Source organism: Microtus oregoni, unplaced genomic scaffold, assembly GCF_018167655.1.
Source record: "Microtus oregoni isolate MIOR12 unplaced genomic scaffold, Mior012 000109F_ref0000275, whole genome shotgun sequence".
NCBI lineage: Eukaryota > Metazoa > Chordata > Mammalia > Rodentia > Cricetidae > Microtus > Microtus oregoni.
This window is the reverse complement of record NW_024544727.1, coordinates 3,135,748-3,145,003: the sequence shown is the minus strand read 5'-3', so window position 1 is coordinate 3,145,003 and position 9,256 is coordinate 3,135,748.

Sequence of the window (9,256 nt, the reverse complement as noted above, 5' to 3'; positions counted from 1 at the left end):
TGGCTCAGAATAGCTGTTGATTTAAGAACATAGTATGGATAGCTGACTTTCCCATAACATTTTTAAAATTTGTGTTCTATGTCCTTTGTATGTTAGAGGATTGTGGCATCAATACATGTTGTAATAGGAGCAGCGGGCTATGTTCCTGGCACCCGGCCGCCCACACGGCTAGCTTTATGCCTGAAATAATTACACGGAAACTGTATTCTTTTAAACAATGCCTGGCCCATTAGCTTTAGCCTCTTACTGGCTAGCTCTCACATCTTGCTTTAACCCATTTCTAATAATGTGGGTAGCCCCACGAGGTGTGGCTTATCAGGAAAGATCTTAACTTGCATCTGTCTGGAGTGGGAGAATCATGGCTACTGACTGACTCAGCTTCTTTCTCCCAGCATTCTGTTCTCTTTACTCCGCCTATCTAAATTCTACCCTATCAGAGGGCCAAGCAGTTTCTTTATTAATTAACCAATGAAAGCAACAAATAGATACAAGACCCACCTCCATCAAATACATCTTTTAAATGTATCTTTTAGATCATATATTAAGATCTATTTATCTTTTAAATCATACGTTATAATATATTTTTAATTTGATACTAATGCATGATCTAAAAGATAGTTTTGTTCTGTAAATCTCCATCTGCCTAAGTGTCTATACTTGCATTCTCCTGTCCCTATTTAAACTGTTCAATGTATAACCTCAGGCAGGCCTGAACTCAAAAAAAGACTTAAGGATGGCAGCGTATGTGGAATGCAAAATCTGGGCCAGGTTGTCTCCCTTTTTAACATTAACCACCACTGATTGCATACTTTTATTAAAGGAATTTGTGTCTCTTAAACTATAAGTGTGTGAATGATTTATCCCTGGGAAGGCATATTAATTCTAGAATAGCAGTACCTTCAGCATTGTAGAAAAATGTTTCGGAGACAAACATTTTTATGTTAGATCAGGTAGCCTTGATCCCACCCCATTGCTCCCCAGAGCAATGACCTGTTGTCCTTGTTATTAAACTAACAAAATTCTTAGATTAAAGAACTCAACCATCACTGAGCTTTAAAATTAAAAATTTGAGTCATGTAGTCAAATGTCTGTTTCACTAACAGGGAAAGGATTTGTATGTGAAGCCTGGGTTCCACCTTCAGACCAGAATAGGAGGAATAGTTTATTGCATACATAGTAGGTATGCAAACAGCTGCTGGAGTCACCATTATGAAATAGGACCCGATTGTGACAGAATTAGTGATTTTTGTAATTTCCCAGCATGTGTTAATCTATGTTATGCATATGAATGCAGGCTAGATTTTGGGTATAGAATTCTGGAAGGTTGGCTTGAGTCAATAAATATTGACTTTCTAACAAGGGAACTCTCCTACGCTTATATGTCCAATCCTGCCTGTCATGATTATATCCATTAGCTGTAGCTGTGTGTTTCAGGTCACAGGTCTCAGCAGCTAACATTGCACATAGGGGAATGGTGAAGTAATACCTTTTTAATGTCAGTCTCTCTGCCAGGGAATGTTTTTCTCTTGTTCAAAGTCAGTATAACTGTGTGCTTTTAAATTATATTTATGTTTTTAAAAAAGATAATTGCTATTTTTACTTTTTAAATTTTATTTACTTTACATGCATCACTGCTCTAATTTATTTGTTTCTATTCCTTATTGTTTTCAGCTCATTAAGAATTTCTTTCCATTTTTCTCAAATGCTGTTGATTATTTATTTCTGTCTCCTGTGGCTTTGGCTTACCTCACACTACGTAGTTGAGAATTGCTTTGAACACCTAATCCTGCTTCTGCTGTCCAGAAAGCAAGTTCTGCAAGTGTTTCAAGACTGGGCCTTAACCTCTCAGTGAGAAGGATAATATATGAGTAAATGAGTATCCTCCAGCTTCTCTGGATTTTATTGTGAACTGGCAAATAAAGAGGGACCCATGTAAGAATTGAGTTCACTGACAAACTGTAAAGCAGGTGTAGTACCAGCACAGAAAGGGATGGGCAAGAAAGAACATGAAAGTTTTCCTTCTCTAGACCATAGCTTACATTAGAAATAAGCAGTGAGGTAATCAATTTTAGACGATTATTAAATGTTCTGACTGGCCATTTCTTGCATCAACAGAGCAAGGAATCAAGAATCTGGATAAAGAACAGAACCCTAACCCTAACCCTATGTCCAGGTCTTATCCCACCTCCCTCTGAAGCAGTAACACTAACTACCATTGTGTAATTGGGGCAGTGACTGATCTGGATTTCCTAGCTGAATTTGGGTTATCAGGTAGCAATATTGTGATACCCTTCCAGAGAGACTCTTGTAAAGACCAAACTCCCATATGGAGACAGAAAAGGAATTCCTTTACTGTTGTCTGGGAAGAACTAAAATGTCCAAAGTCCATAAGACATTCTTGATGTGCTCACAATAGTCCCCCCGTCTATTAGATGTTTCCCTTTAACCTCTACAGCTGGTCTCCAGAGTGATGAACCCACAATCAACTTTCACATCCTTTTATAGCTGTTTTATCAGCCAAAAGTCAGCATGATGCCCTTCCCATGTAGTTTCTGAATAGAGAGAGAAAAGGTATTTAGCATCATTTAATTTGAATGTTAAAACAATAAATGCCCTATCCTTCTTTGCTGTGGGAAGGTGTTTCAGGAGCCAAGGTCTGATGTCTCACATCTGGACAACATCTTTTTATCAAGAAGAAAATATTGGTGAGATTTATTATTTAAATAACATCTCATGTAGACTTACATCTAATGTCTGTGGAGTGCAATCCCTTGTGTTGTTACCAATTCTCTTAGTCTTTGATTAAATTTTCTTCTTGAGTACTAAAGAACAATGCAGGTTGCCAAAATTAATCTTTCTTTGTTGTCAAGGCCAGTTGAGCAACTAACCTCAGAGGTCACTTGGGCTTGGAAGGAATCTCAGACTCTTCAAGTCTCTCTTTTATCATTTGTCCATCAATGTGAGAATAATGCAAAGACTTTGCTTTATGTATTGCAGCTTCCTTTGAAGCCTTGAGGAAATACTTCCCACATTGTTCCTCATTTTGTAGACCTGATAATGTTTCAGATTCATTGAGTGGGTTTTTCATGGCCTTCATGGACTGGACAATAAGTGATCAATGGCCTTTGTTCCTAGGGACCTCATTGACCTTGTATGGAAAGGGGAGAAATAGTCCCCCTTTTGGTCCCTCTTATGACATTAGAATAGTCTCTAAGAATGATTATTAAACACCTCGAAGATCAGTTTTACACCATTTTTGTACTATTAACTACTGTATAATATTTCAATAGCCAGATACAACCTAATAAAATTTGTTTGACATACATTTTAGCCGGTCCTTGATATAGTTGATATCTGACCTTGCCAACTTTAATAAATACATGATCTCTAAATCTCATTCATTATATACCTTAAACAACTTACTCAGACCCTCATAGCTTGCAAAAACCTTTTCAGTCTTGTTTATTCTGGAGCCACCCAGTCATCATTATCTTCATATATCTAAGTCCTTTTTTTCATTAAGGGCATTTACACATTTATGGTCTTCTAACATGTTCTTTTATGTACTGCTTCCTTTTTCTAATATCATGAGAAATAGAAACATTGACAAATGTGTCTATGATCTGTCATGAGATTTTTATCCCCTGTGGAGGGGGAGGAAGCAATGTCTATCCCAGCTGTAAGTCCCAATGAAATTGCAAAGTATAATTTCACCAAAGTCCATCCTGGGGAACCAAGGAGTTTATTGAGCTTACTTACTGAACATGCTTGAAAAGATACTTAGAAGGATTTTGATCCTATAGTGGTTTTTGTCAAAATAACCCCAAATGTCGCATGAAGAGTGGCACTATTAGGAGGTCTGGCCTTGTTGGAGGAAGTATGTCATAGTCACTTTCTGCTGCCTGTTGATGTAGAACTCTCAGCTCTTTCTCCAGCACTGTGTCTGCCTGTATCCACCATGCTTCCTGCCATGATGATAATGCACTAAACCCTCTAAAACTGTAAGCCAGCCTCCATCAAATATTTTCCTTTATAATTTTTGCTGTGGTCATGGTGTCTCTTCGCAGCAATAGAAACTCTAACTAAGATACCCAAAAGCAGCCACACAGGGATGGCTCTCTCATAGCTGTCATATGTGTAACTTATCTTCTCTCTACTCTTCTATGCCCATATACTCTCTATTATATTACTTTTCTCAGTGGATGTAGGAAGTAAGCATGATATCACTTAAGGTAAATTCCCACTTTTAAAGATGGCTTTCCCATAGGTGCATACATGGAATCTACATCCTCCCAAGTCTTTGCCAGGCTGTTTACTCTCGTTCACCCTGATTACCACAAGGTAACATGTCATTAGTGATGAATTGCTTGCCTGGAAAAGAGGTTGTGTGTGCAGATGGAGGGGATACTTTCTTTCATGATGGAATATCCAGCAAACCTGGAGGTGGTCATCCTTTGTAAGCAGGCACAGCTGATCACAGGAAGGTGCCAACTGTTTGTCTTCAGATAGTGCTGAGCAACAAATAAATGAAAGCTGAATAGAAACTCTATAAGATAATGTAATAAATTAATAATTTCCTAGGTATAAACTGTTCAACTAAACCTTAGATAAAACACAAGACATTCTTCATATGATACATGGCAATACTACTGTAACCGTGCTCTTGGATTTTAATGTGAGTAAGTAGTTGATACCAAGAAACAGCTAATACATTACATAACATCATCGAATGATGTTTACAGCATCCAGCACACCATAACAAAGAAATCCCTCTTGAAACTATGATGCTCCAGCTTACTCTAGAGAGTTCTTTACACAGGGGTCTATCCTCTCTATGGATGAGCATCTCATTTGTTGTTTTCACTACAGAGGTAAATAAACATTTACACCTTAGCATCCAAATCTCTAATAGTCCTGATTAACATACTACTTGTCTTTGGGGTATTTCAGAGGCAGCCTTCCTTCAGCTAAATTCTACTTGGTGTGACCCACTATCTCCTAAGCATTGGTCAATCCTTTATATCACTAATTCTACTCTTCTACATTGCGACTGAGTAGTGGAGTACTATGTAGTACATGAGATGCCATTTACAACTTACACATATCAACTCCAAATGGACCTTACTCCTAAACATCAAATGCTAAGTGCAGAACTACTAGAAGACACTTATGACTAGGTCTCTCTGAGTTTGGCAACCTGCCCAGGCTTTGGGAAGTTTCTCTAAGGCCCTGATGTATAGAGCAATAACAGACTTCTGTCTCTAATCTCAGGAATACGCTTGGGAGAGCTGGTAAAGATGTAGGGCCAAGGTTTATGGAAAAGGGTTGTTTCCTATCCTCAGATCCTAGGACTTTTCACAGAAGGGTGGAAACTGTGGCTATTGTTTATGATGTTCTTGGTTTACCCAATGCTCCTCTTGTGCAACATTGTCTGATTAGCCTCTTTCTGAATTTGTATACTTCCTTTTAAAATCAATTTACATTAACAAGAGACTTGCTGTTGAATTATAATTAGCCTCCAGTGCTGGGAATGCTGCCCTGTGTCCCTTCTGCTCACCTGGTTCTGTCATTCATACCTCACTATCCAATCAGAGCCTCCAGCAGACCCACCACTCAAATGGGAGGGTTCTTCTGGTAGCCAGGCTTCAGGTTTAGCACTTCTGGTTTAGTGCTTCCGGAAGAAATCTTAGTATCCCTTCTGCACTGCACCTTGGGCTCCCTTGTTGGGAGAGAGCATGTCAGCTAGGCAGCTTCACCATGGTAAGTGAGGGATTGCTTTCCACAGACAGGAGGAGTAAGGGACCAATGTTTCCTGGCCGCGAGGCTTACATCATACTATGTAACTGAGAATTGCTGTGAACACCTAATCCTGCCTCTGCTACCCTGTGCTGCAAAGACAGTCCTGCAACTCCTACCAGGCTGGACCTTGACTGGTCTGTGTGAAGGAGGAATAGATCAGTGAATGAGTATCCTCCAATTTCTGTAGATTTTATTGTGAATTTACAAGTGAAGTGGGACCTGTGTAAGACTTGAGTTCACTGACCAGTTGTAAAGCCAGTGTAGTCACATCAGAAGAAGGGATGGGCCAGAAAGAGGGTAAAAGCTTTCCCACTGTGACAATAGTTGACATTAGAGTAGTGAGGTAATCAATTTTAGATGTTCCATAAATGTTCTGTCTGGCCATTTTTTTGGTCAACAGACCATGTATTCATGAATCTATATAAAGAACTGAACTTATCATTACACCAAATTACTATACTTACAGTAGTTCAGTAAAATAGAAGAGCCAGATAAAATGGTGTGGCCTTGCCTACCATGATTTATTTTCCAGGTTTTAGATGTATTCTCTGAGAGAAATGATGTGAATAGTACTTGGTCTGCTCTAATACAAAACTCTATTCTCTGGAGCACATGACCATAGAGACTGTATCAACTATTGAACAGAAATTTTCAGGATTATAAATACATTATTCCCACTATCTGTTTCCTTCTTCTAAGCCCTCCCATAGACCCTTCACTGTGTTCTAATCCATGGCCTCTTTTTAACAATTACTGTTTGAATGTGATCTGTGTTTGGTTACAGGACCTCCCAGCTATGAAGTAAATGGTTGGCTACACTGGACATTGAGTGTATAATTGAATGTGTACACATATGACCCTGTCCCTTGATGGAAGAACAGGAAGTACTCTGAGTGAATAGAAGATTTTACTAAACTACAAATTAGTGTCTTGTCTCACCATAGTGTGGAAGGACAAACCTGGAGGACTTTTGCTCTCTGAGACATTTGATCTCTGTTCACCCAGTAGGTTAACTGCTAATGTCTTGAAGCCCAGATGGGTGATCCTAGCTAATGAAGGACTCTACTTGGTAATCAGGAGCACCGGTAGCTTACAGGTTCTTTAAAGGATTCTCCTCTTCTGCTGAAGGGAGCACCAGGAAGAGCAGGTTGGCTGAGCTATTAGCTGCTTAGAAAGCAATGGACCATGAGCCAGACAGGTTCTGTTAGTTTGTGTGGTGACCTGGGTAGTGGCCCTTGGCCTTTGAGCTTTGTTGAGTGTGAATTTCCTGGGGGATGGGGAGGCTTTGCCATACTGGCATGGGAGACTATGAACTTATAATGTTGTTGCCTCATGCTATGTAATTGAAAATTGCTTTAAACACCTAATCCTGCCTCTGCTGCCCAGTGCTGGGTAGGTAGTTCTGCAACTCCTTCAGGACTGGGCCTTAACTGGTCTGTGAAAAAGATAAATAGACCAGTTAATGAGTGATCTCCAGTAACTCTGTCTTTTAATGTTGCTTATAAATGAAGAAGAATCTGTGCAAGAACTGAGTACAAAGGTCAAGTTTGAAGTTGGTAGATTCACAGTGCAGAAAGGGAGAGACAAGACAGTGGTTAAGAATTATCCTACTTCAACAGTAGTTGAGATTAGCAGTGTTTAGCTGTGTACTAATTACCTAATTAGGAATTAGGTAATCAATTTTAGATGCTCCATAAATGTCCTGGGTGGCCATTTCTTATAGTCCACAGGCCAGGGCAATCAAGAGTCTGGATAAAGAACTGACCTGTCATAAAGCCAAATTGCTATAGTTATATTAGTTCAACCAAAATAGATCTGAGTAAAATGTGGCCCTGCCTAACAGGATTGTTATTTTACTGGTTTTAAATATACACGCTGAGATAAAAGGGCTTTCCTGCTGTGGGGAACTGGGCAGGGCAGAAATTCCAACATGCAGGCCCCCCTCATGTTAGAGAATGGGACCCACGTGGATAACTGCATCCACAGAAAGCCTGAGAAAGCTTGGGAAATAATACAGTTAAGCATGTTTTCCTGGTAGCAGCAATTTCTCAGGTCTGCTTCCTAGAGGCAAGTAAGTACTCTAATCTAAGTGAGGCTTCCTGACTCAGCTTTAGCTGCAAAACCCTGCAGCTCTTTAAGAGGTCCTGCCAGGAATCACTTAAACAGTGTTGATGAAAAGCTGAACACATGCTTTGTGGTTTTCAGTCTTAGCAGAAAAAAACTGTGCAGTTTTAAAATGTCGGCTTTCTGGGACGTCCTGCGAGGGCAAACTCTGATTCTTTCAGGCGGGCAGTTCGACTACAAAAGCACTTGAGTATGGTCTGAGAGCAGAATTCTGCAGCTTGCTTGCTGGCAGGGACCTTGAAACACTGTGGAGTTGTGGCAATGAACAAGGCTCTGGCTGGTTCCTCAGCCACAAGGCTGGAATCACAGAAAGCTAAGGAATGGGCTAGATCCAGCCATCAAAACCACGGCTTTAATCCTCTCCATAAAGACTCATGTGGTCAGAAAAAGAGAGATGTACAGTAAAGACAGATTCAAAGATGAAGAAAACCTCTAAATGGCTTACAGTGTGTTTAAAATATATATGCAAGGTAAAGGTTAAAGTTTTTAAAGTGGAAAAAAGAGAGTAGTTGGTTATGGTAGTACACACCTCTAATCCCAACACTTGGGTGCCTGAGGTAGATTGATCTCTGTGACTTCAAGGTGTGGCAGGACACACCTTTAATTCCAATGCCTGGGAGGCAGGGGAAGACAGATCTCTGTGAGTTCAAGCACAGCCTGGTGTACAGAGTTATTCCAGGACAAAGATATACAGAGAACCTGTCTCAAAAAGTAAATGTAAAAATAAAAGAAATAGAGGTTAAGTAAAGCCACATAAAGATGGAAAATACACAGAAAATATTGATACTGTATGTTATTATGTTCTCTTTGAATTGTTTTAATACTGGCCCTTCATGTTACAAAATAGCATTACAAATATTATGGTTTCTGTGTGATTAGTTCAGGTCTGAACAGCTGGGAAGAAGCAAGCAGCCACTCATCCATTCCTTAGAGAAGGTAAGGCACATTACTTTGTGGAAGGTCCAAGTCCCTCCCTAATATATCTAGGCTGATATTTAAGTTCTCAGTTTTAGGGGGTCCCTTTATTTATTGTAGCTCTCAGTGTCTATGCTACTGTTGTTATATTAAAAAAAAGTAGTGTCTTCTGCCCATGCAGTGAAGGCTACTTCCCACTATCTCTTTGATCAGGTTTATGGTAGTGAGATTTATATTGAGGTCTTTAATCCAATTGTACTTAAGTTTTGTGCATGGGCATAGATATGTATCTATTTTTATTCTTCCACATGTTGCCATCCAGTTATGCCAACACTATTTGATGACGATGCTTTTTTCCCATTGTATAATTTTAGCTTCTTTGGCAAAAATCAGGTGTTCATAGTATCTGGGTCTTCGA